The 19,428-nt window shown below is 42.5% G+C and overlaps 2 long non-coding RNA genes across 3 annotated transcripts; one reads left to right on the plus strand and one right to left on the minus strand.

Annotated features, from left to right (window-relative positions):
- The first annotated feature begins 968 nt into the window (after window positions 1-968).
- Window positions 969-2,368, plus strand: LOC139032356 (uncharacterized). The gene is made up of 2 exons (XR_011484860.1): window positions 969-1,422; window positions 2,084-2,368. It is a non-coding gene; the product is annotated as an uncharacterized lncRNA (long non-coding RNA).
- On the minus strand, window positions 1,578-14,312 carry LOC110122093 (uncharacterized). Of its 2 annotated transcripts, none has more exons than XR_002309122.2 (3): window positions 14,189-14,312; window positions 12,755-12,842; window positions 1,578-1,730 (listed from the first exon to the last, which is right to left on the minus strand). It is a non-coding gene; the product is annotated as an uncharacterized lncRNA (long non-coding RNA). The 2 variants fall into 2 exon arrangements; XR_002309123.2 differs by lacking the exon at window positions 1,578-1,730 and adding an exon at window positions 9,537-10,224.
- Window positions 14,313-19,428: the final 5,116 nt, after the last annotated feature.

Here is a 19,428-nt window from a genome sequence, read left to right on the forward strand (position 1 = left end):
CGACTCTGTGTGACACCCAGTGGACAGCAGCCCACCAGGCTCCTCTGTCCATGGGATTCTCTAGGCAAGAATACTGGAGTGGGTTGCCATATCCTTCTCCCACTGGATGAGCTAACAAGACATATATCTCCTAGAAGGGGTGGGAGGGTCACTTTATACTTCTGTAATGGAGACTGTAATCAGTGGAAACCTCCAATGATGAAAACATCTTTGTCTTCCTCATGCCTGGTCAGCTCATCCCATAGAGATTGAAGCTCTCACATAGGTCTCTGGGGCAGTGGGTGGGGGAACCTGACCTTGAGGTTTTTATCCCTCTGAAATGGGACACACAATCTCAACTCTGCTGGTCTCTGTGTGATCGCAGACATTTTTTTTTTTTTTAAGTCAGTTTCCCCATATGCAAAAGGGTACGTTTCAGGTAAGGATGGAACCAGGAGGATGCCTTGTAAAATGCTCTAACACAATGGTTATTAGTACTATGGCCAAAAAAACCTCACTGAAGACCAGTGACCATCTGTGGAAACTACCCTTTATTGATTGGATGACCTTGAGCAAATTACAAGAACTCGCTGTACCTCAGTTTCCTCTTTTGTAAATAGGAGGCTACCTTGTCTGTTCGAATGCAAGATTGAAAATAACGCCCAGCACGGTGTCCACCACACGCATGGCTCTCAGGCGGTGGTTTTCTCCCCTGCACCATGCCTGGAACTCATTTCCCCATGCCAGACTGAGCGACAAGCATTTTCCAAATCTGCTCGATGCCCGGCCGCCCCACTGCCTCTTGCGCCGCTCCCTGCCACACCCGCAGCTCCCTGACGTGCAGACTTGGAGAAATCGCTGCTACCAGGCCCGCGCCCGCCGGTCTGCCAGCACACGCGCGCCGGGGCCGCGGCCCGGAGCAGCGTCTGCTAGTTACCTTTCACCTAGTTCGGCCGGCTAGCCGCGCTGGGTAACTCGAGGGCAAACGCGGAACCCAGTGCGCCTGCGCACAGCTCGCTCCCAGTCGCAGTGGGGTGGCCCGAGCGTTTATTATCTGTTGGTTTCCGTTCCCTTCTGAAATGAAGGGTATGGGCTTTGCGGATGTGCGCTAATATCTGGGTCTGTAAGGGGGTAGGCACAATCTCAGACTAGGGAAGGGGGATGGTGGCGACCGAGGCCCTCTGAGCTGTCACCCCTCACGCATCGCCCTGCCTCGGCGGACTCTTCTTAACTTCTCATCCACCTCCTATCAGATATCTTCACGTTCCACCTTCTTCTACAACTGGTCCCGATTCAGCTCTGCCCTCTCAGTTCATCGTTTTCCTCAAAACGCGGTCAGGAAAGGAAAGGCTTCCGAATGGAGCACACGCCCGCGGAAAAGCCACAGAGGCACAAAGTTAATGTTCCCAGTTCTGCCAGGAAGGGGACCGAACCTAACAACAGGTTTGAAGTGAAAAGGAGCACATTCTTTTTTTTTTCCATTTCTCAAATGGCTACGTTGAAGACGGCCGAGGCCGCCGCGAGTCTCGGGGTTACTACCGGGCACCGGGCGGGGCGTGCGCTGCGCTGGGGGAGGGAAAGACTTCGAGCTCAGAAACCGCAGTTGCAGAAATGCTTTTAATCATCTAAGGAGGTTTTCAGTTCCCAATCACACAATCTCGTCGACGGTTTTCAGGGGTCCTTGTTGTCTCGTCTGCTTCAGGGATCTTCCATCTGTGACATCCCACAGACTTAGGAGCTGGGAACATGATCTAGGATATAAAATAAGAACCAGATGTGTGCAAAAAAAAAAAAAAAAAAAACCCAAAAAACAAAAACCAAACACCCATTTCTTTTCTTCCTGTGGTCTGATCCCCTTGCTTCCTTCCTCTGGTTCCTGTATTTGGTACAACCCCAAAAGAGTGATGGCCAACCAGGGTTTGTCCAGGCTCTGCCACCGACCGGAGTGATTTAAAATAAGCCCGTTTCTCTCTCCAGGATGGGTATCTTCTCCTGTAAGATGTAAGGGTTAGCCCTCATGGTCCCCCTGGCTCTGCAACATTAAAGTTTAGGTGAGGAGTCCTAAGATTTTCAATTCCCTAATGTCATGTCTCCTCCATTTCAGATCGGACCAGCAGGGAATGCTGTTAAAGAGAATTACCATCAGAGTTACAAGATTGTTCCATGACTGGACATTTTGAGGTTTTCTAGGTTTCTTGAAAGGTTGTGTAACTGTCTCAAGACATGACATTTAAGGTTAAGTACATAGATCATTTCCTCTATGTACTAATAGACGTGAGAGCACTTCCCCCTAATTACCTTTCTTTGACTCTGCCTCTGCCTCCAGCACCGTGTATAATGCAGCTAGTTTATTCTCTTAATGAATAAAAGAAAATTTGTGACTAGCAGGGATAGGGGTTTTATGTGTGTGTGTGTGCTCAGTTGCTCAGTTGTGTCTGACTCTTGGTGACCCCATGGACTGTAACCTGCCAGGCTTCTCTGTCCTTGAATCTTTCAGGAAAGAATACTGGAATGGGTTGCCATTTCTTCCTCTAGGGGATCATCCCAACCCAAGTACCAAACCAGTGTCTCCTGCATTGACAGGCAGATTCTTTACCACTGTGCCACTTGGGAAGCCCCAGAGGGGTCTTTTGCTTTTGTTTTAATGTGAATAGATTTTTAAAACTCATGAGCAGATAAATGTATCACAGGAAAAAAAAGTGAAGGCGGAACATAGAGAAACCATTAAAACAGTATTAATCTGATAAACCCTAAATGAGTCTATACATTTTAACAGAGATTAGTATAAAGTCCAGCTCTTAGTTAAAAAAAAAAACTACTGACATACTTTATGTGGAGGATGGAAATAAAGTACCAATAAGTATAGAGCTCCTTTATATCTTTACCTTATGTAACCTCTATAAAAATACTGTGAATTTAATGAGTACAACGTAATGGTTTCCATTTTGCAAAGGAAGAAACAAGCTAAGAGAGGTTGAACATCTGGCCCAAGGTCACACAACTAGCATGTGATAAAACGAAATCTGGGGTTCCTAAGACCAGGCCTTCTGCTTTAGGAGTGTGTGTGTGTGTGTGTGTGTGTGTGTTTATATGTGTGTACTCAGGCACACATGGAGGTGGCAGTGTGGAGAAGTGCTGAGAACAGATTTGATTGGAGATAGACATTTATAATTATTATTATTATAACTGATATTTATTGAACTTTATAATGTTCCAGGTAATGCATTAGCACCTTTCATGCATGGATTCATTAATTCTTTTAACAGCCTTATTAGGTGAATAATATTGTCTCTTTTTGAGCAACCAAGGAAACTGGGACCTTAAAAAGAGAGTTGCCCAAGTTCTCACAGGAAGCGGTGAAGCAAGGATTCACCCTGCGACTGATTCCAAAGCTCAAGGAGGTCCTTTGTTCTATGGGTTTCTCTTGGCTGAAAACTCAGGATAAATCAGCAATGAATGTGGATTCAAGGAGCCAAAGGGACCCCAAGTTGTGTGACTAGAAATCCAGGGTTAAGAATGAAGTGAAGGGTCCTTCTCTCCTGTGTGGTGGCCACAGGTTACCTGAAAAGCTGAGCTCAGTTCTGGGCACCATCCATGCAGACATGGACACTTACTGTAAGATGACAGTCAGGAGCTTAGGGTTTATCCAAGATGAAGGGCCTGTAGAGGAGCTGCATTTGGCTCCTCTGACCTTGGCCACCACCTTGGTACACTCTACATTCCCAAGGCCAAGTACCATATATGAGGCAATGTGGTGCAGTGACAACTGCAAGGGATTCTGAGTCAAACTCACATAGTTTTGACTCTGCTTCTCTCCTCCCAGCTAGATCATTTTTAGTATATTCCTTAACTTCTCTGAGCCTCAGTTTTCCCAGTTATGAAGTGAGAAGAATCAGACCTACCTTGTAGCATTGCTATGAGAACTTACTGAGATAATGTATGTTTAGTAACCATCCTCTCACTGTTTCTCATCTCCATACAAACACAGAGCAAGGATGAGTTTAATCTTTGGCCAATAATTTAACGAAGTCCTTGAAAAGGATGATTTCCCATCTTCAGCAAGGTATTTATGTGACTTGAGGTGGTGGTTTTGAGGGTTTAGCCAGGTTTTCTTTTCTTTTTTTTTTTTAAAGTAGTGGACTGGAAAGAAAATAATAGATTTGTCTGTGTAATGGAACAAGAAGAAATTGGAATCTCAGGCAATCTGAAGGGGGGGACTGCGGAGAATAGTATGGAAGGGGAAGAGAGAGGAGGATTGAGGATGCTGACAGAAGGCTGAATCCTCAAATGTGGATGTGGTCAAAGGACATATAAAGTATAGGGATGACTGATACTAAATTTAAAATTGATTGGGTGTTGTAACATAACCTTCCCTTTCCCTGAAGTTTCAACAACGTTTGCTACATATGAGAACACTTTGATAAACTTTGTGTGGATATTAAATTGAGTTAAACATTTAAACTTATATGCAGAGTACATCATGAAAAATACTGGACTGAATGAAGCTGGAATCACGATTGCCAGGAGAAATAGCAATAACCTCAGATATGCAGATAACACCACCCTTATGGCAGACAGTGAAGAAGAACTAAAGAGCCTCTTGATGAAAGTGAAAGAGGAGAGTTAAACAGTTGGCTCAAAATTCAACATTCAGAAAACTAAGATCATGGCATTTGGTCCCATCACTTCATGGCAAATAGATGGGGAAACAGTGACAGACTTTATTTTTTTGGACTCCAAAATCACTGCAGATGGTGACTGCAGCCATGAAATTAAAAGATGCTTGCTCCTTGGAAGGAAAGTTATGACCAACCTACACAGCATATTAGAAAGCAGAGACATTACTTTGCCAACAAAGATTTGTCTAGTCAAGGCTATGGTTTTTCCAGTAGTCGTGTATGGATGTGAGAGTTGGACTATAAAGAAAGCTGAGCGCCAAAGAATTGATGCTTTTGAAATGTGTCAGAGAAGACTCTTGAGAGTCCCTTGGATTGCAAGATCCAGCCAGTCCATCCTAAAGGAGATCAGTCCTGAATATTCATTGGAAGGACTATGCTGAAGGTGAAACTTCAATACTTTGGCCACCTGATGTGAAGAACTGACCCATTTGAAAAGACCCTGATGTTGGGAAAAATTGAAGGTGGGAGGAGAAGGGGGCGACAGAGGATGAGATGGTTGGATGGCATCACCGACTCAATGGACATGAGTTTGAGTAAACTCTGGGAGTTGGTGATAGACAGGGAGGCCTGGCGTGCTGCAGTCCCTGGGGTTGCAGAGAGTCGGACTTGACTCAGCGACTGAGCTGAACTGAACTGAACTGAAACATTTGGGAGACACAATGTACAGATCAAAACAGTCCTCAAAAAGAATAATTCTGAAGAAGCTGGTATTTAGAGCCTAAGCTAATCAAGAAATATGAGGTACCCTTGGAAATTGAAGGAGCTATCCAAGTATGTTTAGCTGAAATTGGCTTTACTTTGCACTGCCAAACTGAGGCAAGGCTGCTTCCTCTCTTCTTCATGTAGACCCAATATTAAGCTCATTGACCACTGGTGATAGAAGAGGTTTCCACAGACCAGGAAGTTATTAGAGGAGGAAGTGGAGAAGTTGCTTCAAGTCTGGAGGCTCTCTGCCCACAGATGAAGAAGTGTATATTGTTATGGTTAAGGGAGACCCCACCCCTGGGTCCTTTGTTCCCTGTGTTGGAAATTCTCTTAAGGAGAAGGTAATTTGTGATAAATGAGTGCTCTCCAAACACTGGCTGAAATGTCCGGAAGGAGGTAGAAGTAAGGCTTTTGAGGGATGGGATGCTTAGGATGACCATAGAGGGCAGCCTAGTGGGTGTAGGGAATCAGATGAGAGGGTGCTGTAGGAGGGGTGAACTGCAGGGAAACGGGGAGGCACCAAGGACATAGGGTCCTGCAAAGCCCAGGGAAGCTGTAGTGTGGCTGCTGGCAGAATTGCACTGCTCTGTCCCTCTTGAAGCACCTGGCCTCATTGCAGGTCCTCCAAGCAACCTCAGGTGGGCTTGGAAGGCCTTTGAGAATTGTCAAGGGCCATGGAATTGACCTGGAGCAAAAAAAAATTATTAAAACCTAGGAAATGCTCGGCAGAGATGGGTCCCCCCCATCCCAAACCTTTGGTGGGAACTGTAGCTGTAAACTGAAATTTATTGGAGGAGCCAGAGAAAGGTAGTCTGACAGACTCTTGTATGGATACTGCTGTTGGTTACCTTCTCTAAACCTCAATTTTCTTAAGTATAAAATGACATTTACCTCACAGGGTTATTTATAAGATAAATGAGACATTGCAGGTGAGCATGTTTTGAAATATAAACTACAGAAATGTTATTCCTATTGCTGAGAAACCATTATTAGGACATTATTCATAATCAGTCATCTCAATTTCTAGCTATATTTCAGTAGTGAATATCTAACCTCACCCCAAAGGAGAAATCAGTAGCATCAGCTGGTTCACTATCTTTTATTTCATAATTAGTTACACTGAATTTTTCCACTGTGCTACAATCCAAAGAGAGAGATGGTGAGCTAGCTGGCCACTGGGGAAAGTGCTTTCTTATTTATTAAAGTATCTTTCTCATCCATTAAAAGGTTTACCTGTGATTGGATGCTTTTTTTATTTGCTCCCTCCTCTTTCTTCCTTTGGCAAGTCTCTTTATCCTTAAGTCAAATTGTAAATAATTTCCCAGATGCAGACAACCTTCTCTTGAGTCCTTCTCCACCCATCCCATCAACCCTCCTTTAAGTACTGATGCATTTTCCCCTCTCACATTCTGGCAACTTCAGCTCCCAAATAGAGATATTTAATAGCCATTCTGCTCTATAACAAAAAATCGATATACTAAAGGAAAATATAGATTTCCAGGGTGGAACAAAAAGGTTCTAGGAAGCAGAACATCTGTCATCTTCATAAGCTGTGCCAAAGATTCTCATGAGACAATCTCAGAGTTCGTTGGCATTTTCCCTTCTTTTACTTCATGAGCATTTAAGGTAAAGAGCTGTGATGACTTGTTTTGTATTCATTTGACAAATTCAGAATTACAAAATACATTTGTGGGAAATACAGGAATTTAAAAATATACAACTTAGAAGCATCAGTCGTAAACACAGCATCATCAGAAAGCAAATTAATTGTACCCAGTGTTTAAAGACTGTGGGCCTGAGGAAGATGGAGTATCCTTTTTTTTAAAAAATTAAAGTTGCTATGAAGTCTATAAACTGATAAACATTAAAAACAGTTAATGTAGGTTATTTTATTCCTACTTTAGTGACCACTTGAACCTGCTACTGTTTTAACTTCCACCTCATTCCATCCATAACCAGACTTAATAATAGCTATAATTGTTGAACATTTGTTTTCTTCCCAGTGTTGGGCTTATTTACATACTCTATCACATTTAATCCTCATATTCCCCAATAAAGTCTTATTTCTCTCAGTCTTGAGAATGAGGAAGTGCAAGCAAGCGGATGTAAAAGAATTTGTCCAACATTACCATGCTCGTGAGCAGCAGAGCTGGCTCCAAAGTCCCTGCTCTGCTCGGTTATTTAGAATTCCTTCCTTTGTTGCTGACACAATAGCTTCAATTCCCCACTCCATATCTGTACTCCTCATTCCAATAAGCTACTTTTGTAATACTGCTTTCTTCTTGAACAAACCCAATCATAATTATAATAACAATATTAGTTACATGGGAAGGTCTACTATATTCCTGTCATGGGGTTAAACTCTCATACAGGTAAATTCAGGTCTGGTGAACCCCCTCACTCCCGTCCCTTCTTCATTATCATCATATGTAAGAAAACCAGGGGAAAAAAATGAAAAAAAATTAGACCAAGAATCAAAGACCTAGAGTCCCTTAGTTGCAAAATTAAAATAGCAACCACTTTCTGTCTTCTTCAGAGAGTAATTGTGAGGATTAAATTAGATAATGCATATAATAGTGCTTTGGAAACTGGCCTGGTCTCTACAAAGTATTCCTGTAAGCTATGTTAATGTCTAGTTGTGTGACCTTGACAAGTCAACAGTTCCCAAGCTCAGTTTCATTACCTCCAATGGGAATCAAAGTTCCTGCCACTCAGGGGTGTTACAAGGATTAAGGGCTGCGTAATCCGCAGTACGGGGCATTTGAATCTGTATTTCACTGATACTCTTTTAAAGTGTGTTTTCAGAGCCACGTTCTTTCCAAGTTTCTCAAGCATCTCTTCTCTTCCCCTTCCTCATTCTCCTTTGCTGACAGTCTCTCCGATTCACATCCCTGAGTCGTCTGAACCTTCAGCTCTCTAGCCTGTCTCCACATTCACTTCCACTGGGGGCTTTCCACCTTATGGGAGCCAAGTCACCATTTTATCAGTTCTAGTTCCTGTCCTATGCTACAAGTCTCCCCAGTTTCTGACCTTTCTTTGACATCTTTTAGCTCAGTGCTGGGCAGAAAGTTAAAATGCAGATTCTGATTCACAGGGCTGGAGTGGGGCCTGAGTTTGCATTTGTAACAGTTTCCAGGTGACATTAATGCTGCTGGCCTGAGGACTATGCTTTGAAGAGCAAAAATCTAGCCTGTGAGCTACCCCCAGAAATCACCTGACCAGTACAGCTCATCTTACAGGCTTCACAGCAGCTTCCAGAGTCTTTTCAGCTGGACTTTATCCATTCTACCCCTTTCTCCCTGTGACAGAGCCTCCCCTCCCCATCTTTAGTGGGTACCTGGCCATGGAATAAAGACAACATGTCCAAGTCTCCCTTCCAGCTATGGATGGCCATGAGACTACACTCTGGATGTGAGCAGAAACGTTTTGTGCTATTTCCAGGAAGAATTCTTAAAGGGAGAGGATGTATCCACTTCTCGTTTTCCTCCTTCCTGTTGGTTGCAGTGTAGTCATGGTGGCTGAAACTCAACAGTCACCTTAGTGCGTGAGGCAGGTGTGACATGCCAGGCATAGCACAGCAGCAGCAGAGAATGAGCCTGAGTTCCGGGTGTCGTGGAGAGCTGCACCCACTCTGCACTGACTGCCTCCAGACTCCTTCCCCGTGAGCAGGAAATGCAAGTCCTGCATTACTGATGTTTGGATTCTCCATTGCTCACAGGTTAGTCCTAACTATCAGGTCCTGCTCACCACTGAACTCCCCTCCTTGCTTGTGTGGACGGGTGGCAACTGATGTGTTCCACTTGAGCCTCTGAGAGTACAGCAGTTTCAGTCCACCTCTATGCTCTCTATGAGTCACATCTCCAGCCCAGAGGTCTTCCTTATTTCCCTAAACTTGTTTTCTCACCCAAACCCTGTGCCAATGGTCCTCATCTGGTGTCTTTTTTCAGATACAGACTTTTGGGCCTGGGCCTGGAGTTTCTGGTACTAGGGGAGGGGCCCCCAGCAATCTGTATTTTAACATATATGTTCAGTGATTTTGGTGCAGGGCATTTGTGGGCCACATGTTGAGAAACACTGCCCAACTTTTATTTTATTTTGCTAATTTATAAAATTATGAAATATTTCAATCCCATACAGAAAAACAAAATGAATATAACAAATACCTACAATGGAGCTTTGTCAAATTTTATTTAACTGTTGTAAAGTATTTCATACTTTTACAAACCTAAATTTATTCTTCTGTTGATGGACATTTAGATTTTTTCCAAATTTTGGCTGTTACAAATAATTCTGGAATGAATGAACATTCTTAAATACAACTCCTTATGTATACTTGGGGGAATTTAAAATTTAAATCTTATAACAACCTAAAGAGGCTGCCTGAAGGCGTAGTAATCTCCACGAAACCTTTCTAGCATCTTCCTCCAATTGTTCTTATTACCACTCAGCATTTCCTTTCTCTGCATCATACACTTAAGTGTCTCTGTAATTCCTGTTAAAAACAACTGGCATGGTGGATATTGCTAGTTCCTGTCTCATATCCATTCACCCTCTTTTTGTTATTACCAGAACATCAGTTTGTTTGGGATGGCAGCATGCCCAGTTTTTGAAAAAACAAACACATTACTCTCTATCTCCCATGCAGCTGCCTTGGGGGCAGGGTTGGGGTGAGGGTAGAGTGAGGCTACTTGGGGATCTTCTGGGGAGTCTTCTGAGCAGTTACTGGAAAGTCTTGTTTTCTTGATACCTGTGCTGTTCCCTTTCTCTTCTTCCTCCCCTTCCTCCTTCTCCTTCCCCTTTTTGTCTAAAACAAGGGTGAGAGGCCAGATGTAGGGTCCCTGCCTTGACAGGTATGTGGATTCTGGTGAAGCAAAAAGACAGAGGGAGTCTGAGTACCTGATGGCATTGTGGAGCCTCCATACAACACCAAGTGCTCACAAGAGTAAGAAACCTGTATTTGATTAAGCCTTTTGTCCTCAGTTTTCTGTTCCATGCAGGCGAAACAATCCCTATCTGCTACTAAGAATTTCACTTTACTTCTTTGTGTTTGCCCTATCTTTCTCTCAGTCTGTTATGGACTGGAGCTCTCCCTTCCATCAGAACAGATTCTTGGAGTGTGCTGGTCTGAATATAGGTCATGATAGGTGAATGGTTTTTGGCTAATTAACTAAAATTTGATCTTTAAGATGGTAAATTCCAGGCAATTTGAGGGTATCTTGAAACCATCTCATTGAATAATTCAGATTCTCTGCCACAAGAGATTCTTAACTTTAACCTGACTCTTACAAAATAGCTCTGGTCAACAAGTGAGTTCTTACAGCTGAAATACTGATTTAAACATTGTCTTCATAAAGTTAAATTGCTGTGGACTTAAGTTTTAAATAGTAACATAAACCTTAACACTTAGAATAAGATCTAATATAATAATCACTTATTTCCTTCAAAATTAGGATTCACTTCTCAGGTTGGAAATTCAAATGATATGGAAAGAGGTTTTGATAGTTCTGCTGAAACATATCGATATCTAGACAGACTGTGCCATTTTGAATGGTGTGCAGTAGTGTCCATTGACATTTCATTTGGATCCTATCAGCATCTTCCCAATAAGTGCACACTTAACTTTTCTGCTTGGCTTCAGTAATGCCGAGCTACCTCACAGGAAGGCATTGCAGAAATACTAATGAATACGATTGTCATGCACTTTAAAAATATAAATGCTACCACAATGCACAAAGCAATGAAATGGCACCATTTGTCTGAAACACATTGTTCAGTACAACTCGAGAAAAGGTACTGAAGTCATAAAATAGTCATCTCGCTATGTTCAATGGACAGTCAAAGCTAGAACAATTTGGATTGTTTTGGAAAACTTGAATTTTTCATTTTTCATTGTTACTTTTTAAAATGTATCTTTATTTATTTGATTGCACTAGGTCTTAGTTGCGGCATGCGGGATCTAGTTTCCTGACCAAGGATCGAACCCTAGCCCCCTGCATTGGGAGTGTGAGTCTTAGCCACTGGACCACCAGGGAAGCCCTAACTTTTCCTTTTAATGATGTTTTGGCATCATTTTACCTCTGATTTAAACAATAATTCATGTGAGAATATAAGGTTCATACTTACAGTAAGTCATTTGAATGAATTATACTCATAAATGAATTAATAGTTTAAAATTGGTAATAGGTTACAGATAAGCTGTTACTTATGAAAATTAAAAAAAATTGCAATTCATCTTAAAAAACAGAATCTCCCTCAAAATAAGGCATTCTTTGTTTTTCTAGTAACACAGTTCATTCATTAGTTCTACAAACAGTGAGACGACTACTATCATCCAGGCTTGGGGACAGGAACTAGGGAGAAGTGTTGTGGGGATAAATGGGGCACAACATCTGTGAAAACACCTGGTACTCTCTTGGTTGCTCCTCAAGAGGACCAATAACAAAGGGGCCTCAGGGTAATAGAGGAGGCGTCTAGAATAAGGAGAAGATGGGAAAGATGCCATGGTCTGTTCTGATAAGAGCTTTGAAATGGAAAATGGGAATGTGAGGATTGCTCCTTATAACAGTGGGCAAATCACTGCAGTGCCTGAGGCCAGAGAGGACTAACACTCAATGGATTGAGGATTTGCAATAATGAATCAAACATGAACTTCCACCATGTACGGGTTGCAAACACATTTGCCAGTGAGCACCTACCCCGATCAAGAGGACTTTAAACTGATCCTTGTGGGGGAGGAGGAAGTGCCCGGATCAACCTGTTAGGCAAGTTACCATGAAGTATACACAGTACTGAGAGAAGAAAATAGGTATGGGAGTTGCCTAATGAGTCACATGAAAAAATAATAGGGGAGGGAGTTGGAAACAATAGTTAGAGCTTCAGATATCCATATACCAATAGGATGTGCATAGGTAATAAACAACATGCAATTGACATGATAACAGGACAGTAAATCAAGTGTCTCAAGGTGCATTGAGCTGTGGTAGTATGGGAATCAACCCACTTGCTGCCCGCCCCTATTGCATCAGATGTAAGAACTTCTGTGATACCAAATGTGAATCATTTATTAATAGCATGGTGCCTAACACAGAGTTGGTTATACGAAAAAAGTAGCTTGATATAAAACCCTTTTAAATTCCTGAACTTCTCTTCCCCCCTACTTCCATCTTAGTAAATACACCATAATCCATCCAGTTTTGCAAGCTCAGAAATCCAGCACCCTTCTAACTTTTTAAAGCATACACCACATCTTGTTGACTTTACCTGATACATATGCCATCAGGTCATTTCTGTCTCTCTAATATATCACCACCACCATCTCTGGGTCTATTCCAATAGTTTCTCAGCGAGTCTCCCCAGGTATACTCTTACCCCCATCCCCATCTATTCCTTACCATGCAGTCAGAGCCTTTGTTTTAACACAAAATCCACTCATGTCTTCTCTTATGTTTCCACTGTTTTTCCATCCACAGTTTCCCATCACTCAGGGTAAAAAAGACAAAAGGTTACACTTTAATATAGCTGACAGTGTCCATGTGTTCTAACTTCCACTTGCCTCTTCAGTCACATCTCTCTGTCTTTGCCCACCAACTTTTAGCTCCTAAAATATGCCAGGCTCCTTCTTTCCTTAAGATCTGTGAAGACATTACTTTGCCTAAAACACTTTCCTCTGTCATCTTTGCCTCATTCACTCCTATATCCGTTTACCTATTGATTTCCTTTTAGAGAGTCTTCCCTGACCACCGGGTAAGGGAGTTCTCCAAGAACACATACTTCACACATACTTCACTAGAACACATTACAGTTTGTAACTAGTTTTTGTAAAATTATTTCTCTAATGGCTGTTTCTCCGACAAAACTCATAAAAAACGTTAAGAGCAGGGGTGATGTCTGCTTTGCACACTGTTGTAGCCCTGCTGCTGCTGCTGCTAAGTCGTGTCAGTTGTGTCTGACTCTGTGCGTCCCCACAGACGGCAGCCCACCAGGCTTCTCTGTCCCTGGGACTCTCCAGGCAAGAATATTGCAGTGGGTTGCCATTTCCTTCTCCAGTTGTAGCCCTAAGACCTAGCAAAATGCCATGCAAATGGTGAATACTCTGTATTTGATAAATAAACAAAGCATCTATGATATACATCAGATTTAAATATTAGATTAAAAATTATGGAACAGGACTGTGTGTTTGGGGGCAGGTAAGCAAGGAGTAGATGAGAACTCCCTACTTTGAACTCCATTTTGCTATGAACCAAATCTACTCTTTAAAAAGTCTATTTAAATTTTTTAAGCTACTATGCAAAATTTCAAATGTATACAAAATTAGAGAGAATGAATGGATCCCCATGGACCTGCCAACTTAGACCTTAGTATCACTTGAATGTTCAAGGTGACTAGTGAAATAACTTATTTTTAAATTGGCTTCAGATTTTACAACTGACGTAAAAATAGAATGATTTACATTTATATATTCTGTGGAAATGATAAATCATAATTTTTTAAAAGCATGATATAGGCCTTCACATTTGGGACTTTTCAGTCCCTAAAGGGTCCTAGTGCATGCTCACAGCTCTCTGATTTCACAGGGCACATAGCACTGTCTACTTCATTCTGTCATTTGGACATCAGAATGCACTGGTCCCCTCAAGAGCATTTGAAACCAACACGAAAACCCTAATTCATTTCAATGACCACTCACCCTTACCCTTCAGCAGTTTTAGACAAAAGTAAGACAATTAGCCACTGCGCGTTACACACAAACACACATATATACACACACACAGACACATAGCTTTGAAAACACAATGACTAAGATGTTTACCCAAAGAAATACTCACAGTTCCTTGAATGTGTTGGCCTGCTTCCCACCCCCAGGTCTTTGCACTTGCTGTTCCTCTGCCTAGGTGATGCCCTGGCTTCATCAGTAGACTTCCACTTATCCTTCAGTCCTCAATGTGTGACTCCTCCCCCGAGGAGCCGTTGCTAACCTTCACACTTCCCCTCTGACATAAATGGCCTTCTCTGTGTTCCATGTTGTCTTCTGCTAACCTCTGACCCTGCACTTGATTTAATTTGCTGTCTATCTTTCCAGTTGTCTGTAAGCTATGTGAGAACAGAACCAATGAACTGTATAAAGAAGCATTGTAATGTAGGAATTAAGCAACAACATGTAAGTTTCAGAGTTTATGAAATATGGCTTCAAATTATGATCCCAGCAACTATGGGCTTTGAAACCTTAGGCAACTAAGCTGAGCCCCAGCTTCTGTCACATTTTAAGTGGTGATCCTAATAACTACATCACAGAATTGGGACAGGGTTATGAGAGATTATAAATATAAAGCACTTAGAAGAATGAGTACCATAGGACATAGTTAATGCTCAGTGAAAATATGTTGAAAGAAAGAAAGAAAAAGGAGAGGAAAAATAAAAGGAAAGAGAGGAAGGAAGAGGAATGAAAGCCCATGTGAAAAAGCAAATGGATGAAAAATCCCCACAATTAATAATGGCTTCTCATCTTGAGGATTGCTCTTCTCTATTTAGTTATGGTGAAATTATAGGGACTTTAATGTTTTGAAGTTGAAATTCTTCCAGTTCCCTCTGCCTTTTGTGAAGAAAAATATGCCTTTTAATTCTTTTTAAGCCATCGCCCTGCGGGGGAGTGCATGGATCAGATCTGCCTTTCCATGTATTCTTATCAGCTGATATGATTTTCATCCTTCAGCTGTTCTTTTGTGTCCTTGGGCTCATTCATTTTTGATGGGCTTCATATGCTTTATTGGGCTTCCCTGATAGCTCGGTTAGTAAAAAATCTACCTGCAATGCAGGAGACCCCGGTTTGATTCCTGGTTTGGGAAGATCTGCTGGAGAAAGGATAGGCTACCCACTCCAGTATTCTTGGGCTTCCCTTGTGGCTCAGCTGGTAAAGAATCTGCCTGCAATGCAGGAGACCTGGGTTCAATCCCTGGATTTGGAAGAGCCCCTGAAGAAGGGAAAGGCTACCCACTCCAGTATTCTGGCCAGGAGAATTTCTTGGACTGTATATCCATGGGGTTGCCAAGAGTCAGACACGGCTGAGCGACTTTCACTTTTACTTTCATATGCTTTGTTAACCTGAAAATTAGATTTACTGAGCATCTACTACTACAGAGAATTACAACTAACACAATATTGAAGCAACATGGTCTTTTCAACTTTGCTTTCCCATCACCCAGGAGTTGGCAACATTAAGCATGTATGAGGTGAAGTGGTGAGTTAGATGACCCAATGTGTGTAGGTCATGTACTTAGTCATCTTATGGCTGGAACAGAGCCTCTGAATGACAGGTACTTTTATTTTTCTCAGAAAAGCTCCATTTTGAGCTCCTGCTATATGCCCAGCATTGCAGTAGATACCACAGTGGATAATAAGGGAAGTAAGACTCAACTTTTGCCTTCAAGGAGTTGACTCTTCAGTAGACATGGAGATAAGTGCAAGCTAAAGAAAATGCCACAGGAGAAACACAAGGAAGTGCTCGAGGTTTCAAAGGAGGAAAAGGGTATATCGGATTGGAGATATTACAAAAGACTTTATTTGCTCATCTATCCATCCATTCAATGAAAAATACTTACTTGGTGCCTATTATAAGCCAGGCACTAAGGTAGCTATTAAGAATAAAAGATAAATGACCCAATATTCCTAACCTCAAAGACCTTATATTAAAGTGGGAGGGATACATATGTAAACAAGCTAAACCATTAGTCCATTCATTCGTTTATTCAATATTTATTGAAGTGTCTGTTAAGTTCTAGGGTCAAGGATGAAATAAACATGATCCCTCTGGCAAAATGAAAAAACCCATAATATAGTTCAGGTGATAAGTGTAGTAAAAAAATTCAGTAGAGTGTGTTAGGTGCCATGTTAATCATGAAGTCACATGAGAGTGAAGGTATAGTTAATTCTTTCTGGGGTCAGGGAAGTCTGAGGGGAACAGAGTGGAGTGGATATTAGAGGACGAAGGACTTTGCCAGGTGGTTGTAAAGAGGTAGAAGGGCATGTGAGGCAGGTTGTACGACACAGCTGGAGTAAGAAGCAAGAGTCGAGATGTGCTGGGAGATGGAGACCAGACTGTGGAGGACTTGGCAGTCCTGGAGCTAGAGGAATGGAATGTCAAGGAACTTGTTAGGAGACAAAAAAAGATAAAAGTATTCAATTAGGAAGAAACAGCATTACTCAGGAAGAAGTTGCCTCTTCTTGGATTTTGATTGGTGCAAATAATGGAGAGAAGGAATTCCAAGAAGAGAAAACCACTTAAGCCAAAGGTAGAAAGCCCACACGCATATACAACTGCAGAGAGTAGAGAAACCTGTGGAAGCAGCTTTTCCTGTGTGTCTAACCTCAGTTCACGTCATGTGTCTAGTCCTGACTCTGATCATTGTACAAAAGAACACAGCAGGGATATCCCCCATTCACTCCTTTCTCTTCAAGGTTCAGTCTTGCGGATTCAGAGGGTATTTTTGAAGTTAGGAGACTAAATTTGTTTGCAAGGTAGCCAGATCACATGGCTTGAGAGCCCTGTGACAAAAACGTCCCTGAGGCTCCAGTGCAGAGTGACCACTGGGCCTGACTCCTCCTTCCAGGCTGACCGACACCAAGGCCTCTGCCCTGCGTTGGGGGCTGGGAAGGTAGAAAAGGAACATGCTTGTTTTCTCCTTCTGAGTTTGGAAATGACTGAGAAATAAGACCAGGAGGCAGACCACTGGATATCAAAGTATCATTTTTTGTTTATTGATAAAGCTGACCTGAACAATGTGGCCTGACCTGCAGCAAGATGGGTTCCTGAAATGCCTGTCCTGATCTTTGCTTACCCTGCAAAACCGGCTTAGCCACGCTCGCATGGCAGACATGAATGCAGGTGTTCTGTGGACAGGCTAGCTCTGAAAGGACACACATAGAGGGAAAAGGCAGGGGCAGATTCACCAGCTGGTAAGTCATCCCTTCCCTTGGGAGTAGGGAGAAACCAGAGAGTTCCTCCATACTTTTCCATTTCGGGGAAGTGACTTTGAAATTTCTCTTCTTTCTGTGGAAAAGCAGAGAATAACTATGGACCCCCAGCCCCCTCCATCCCACCACACACACACTCACACTAACTTTTTTTTACCCTTCATTGCCTCCTAGGATTTTTATTTTCTACTGCCCAACTAAGCACTTAATTATTTACTTCTAAGTGGGAAATATTTCTCTCAAATTGGCAAGCTCCTTAAAGTCAGAAAGCATCATTGGTGTTTTTTGTTTTTCTAAATCTCTTCCCTCTCACAGAGACTAGGAAGAAAGAGGGAAGAGAAGAAGTGAGGGAGGAAAGGAAGGAGAGAGGAGATCATAGGTCACCTTGTACCTAGAATGGGTCCCCTGCTGCCTGCAATTCAGTCCCTGTTAAATAAATGTCTTGCTTAAATTCTGATTATTCCAATTGGCCCTTCAGGTGGTTGAGTTTTCTAACAGAACTTTCACTCTTATGGCAGAACCTTGTTTCTGGACTCCTGTGCTGCCTTTCTGGTCTGATTTCTGCCCCTGGAAGGGTGATGCCCTAGCACCCCCTTCCCTCTTTTCAAGCTCCCCCTTCTTGATGAGCCCTTCCCTGTCCATTGGTACTAATCTCAGCAAGTCTCGCTAGTTTCTGAGCTCCCGCCTTTCCTCTGATTTGGCTTCTTTGTTGTCCCTAGATCCCTGATTCTGACATCAGGAGTCTGATCCCACTGAACAAGCGCAGCAGCACTAACACGCATCCGAATTAGGGCTGTCACTTGAAGGAGTCACCACTGCATCACAGGGCTAGTGCAGGGATGCTGCATTGTATGTGGGGACACTGACGCTCTGGGAACTTTGAACCCATCAAGGTCTCACATCAAGTTAGAGGAGCAGCTGAAACCTGCCCTCTGCTCTCCTTCCACATGATTTTCCTTCAGAGGAGCTTGCAGGTCCCAGAAGAAGTGATCTCATAACTCTATAGCAGTAGTTGTTAATCTTTTTTAAATCATGAAATCCTTGAGGAATCTGATGGAAGCTAAAGACGTGATCTCTCAGGAAAATACACATCCACTCAAAACATCCACTCTCCAGGATGAGAACCCTATAAACAGAAAAACACCTTCTCCCAAATTTCATCAACTATTATGCAGCATGACTCTCTTTCTTATCTTCTAGACTTTCATCCAAAGTGACTTCTGGCTGTTCCCAAATATCAAATCCCTGAAGGAACAAGATGTTCCAGTGCTGAGGAGGTGCAAAAGAATGTGCTGTAAACTCAAAAGGCATTTCCACAAAGAGCATTCCAAAGATGTTTGAAGAAAGCCAGGGTCCCTGGAAAGCATGGTTTCTCCAGATGACCACCTGGAAGAGGGTAGCCTCTGTGTTTCTGTCCTGTTTGACTCTTAAACATTATCAGTCCCTTTCCCTGTTAGGCAAAGCTCATAGAGAGGCTTTGGTGTGAAAACTTCCTATCTGCTAAGTTAATGAGGGGCATTTCCAAAGCTTAGCAGATACTGCCTCCTCCATGCAGGCTTCAAGGGCCTCTCCAGGCAGTTTCATGCTCCTTCTTTCTTGTTCAAATGTTGTGTAAATCTGCATCTCTACTTGCATCTCCACTTCTGTTAACAGACTTGGAGCACAGACCTAAAAGGCTTGTGCTTTCACCAGATTCACACATGTCATCACTGGACCTTTTCTAAGAGACCACCACTGTGTTAGCACTGCAGACACCATGGTGAACGAAACAGTGTTGCAGACTCTCAAGAAAGGCAGGCAAACAAGACATAGTGTGCTTAATGCTATCCTAAGGGGAATACAGGGTGCTTTATGGTCCAACCTGTCTCTGGGGAGGGGCACATTTTAAGCTATAATGTGATGCATATCTTTTCAGAGCCCAGCACAAGGTAAGTGTTCAATCTTAAACATTTCCATCAGCAAACTTCTCTCCTCTGTGTTTGCTGGAGGGCTTGAGGGCAACTGCTTACTAATTTAAGAGTGACTTTTGTCAACCAGAGCTTGATCATTCTGAAAGGCAACTTGCATCAAGTGTAGCTGGTTACCTCCTCTAACTGTT

This window comes from Odocoileus virginianus, chromosome 31, assembly GCF_023699985.2.
Source record: "Odocoileus virginianus isolate 20LAN1187 ecotype Illinois chromosome 31, Ovbor_1.2, whole genome shotgun sequence".
Classification (NCBI taxonomy): domain Eukaryota; kingdom Metazoa; phylum Chordata; class Mammalia; order Artiodactyla; family Cervidae; genus Odocoileus; species Odocoileus virginianus.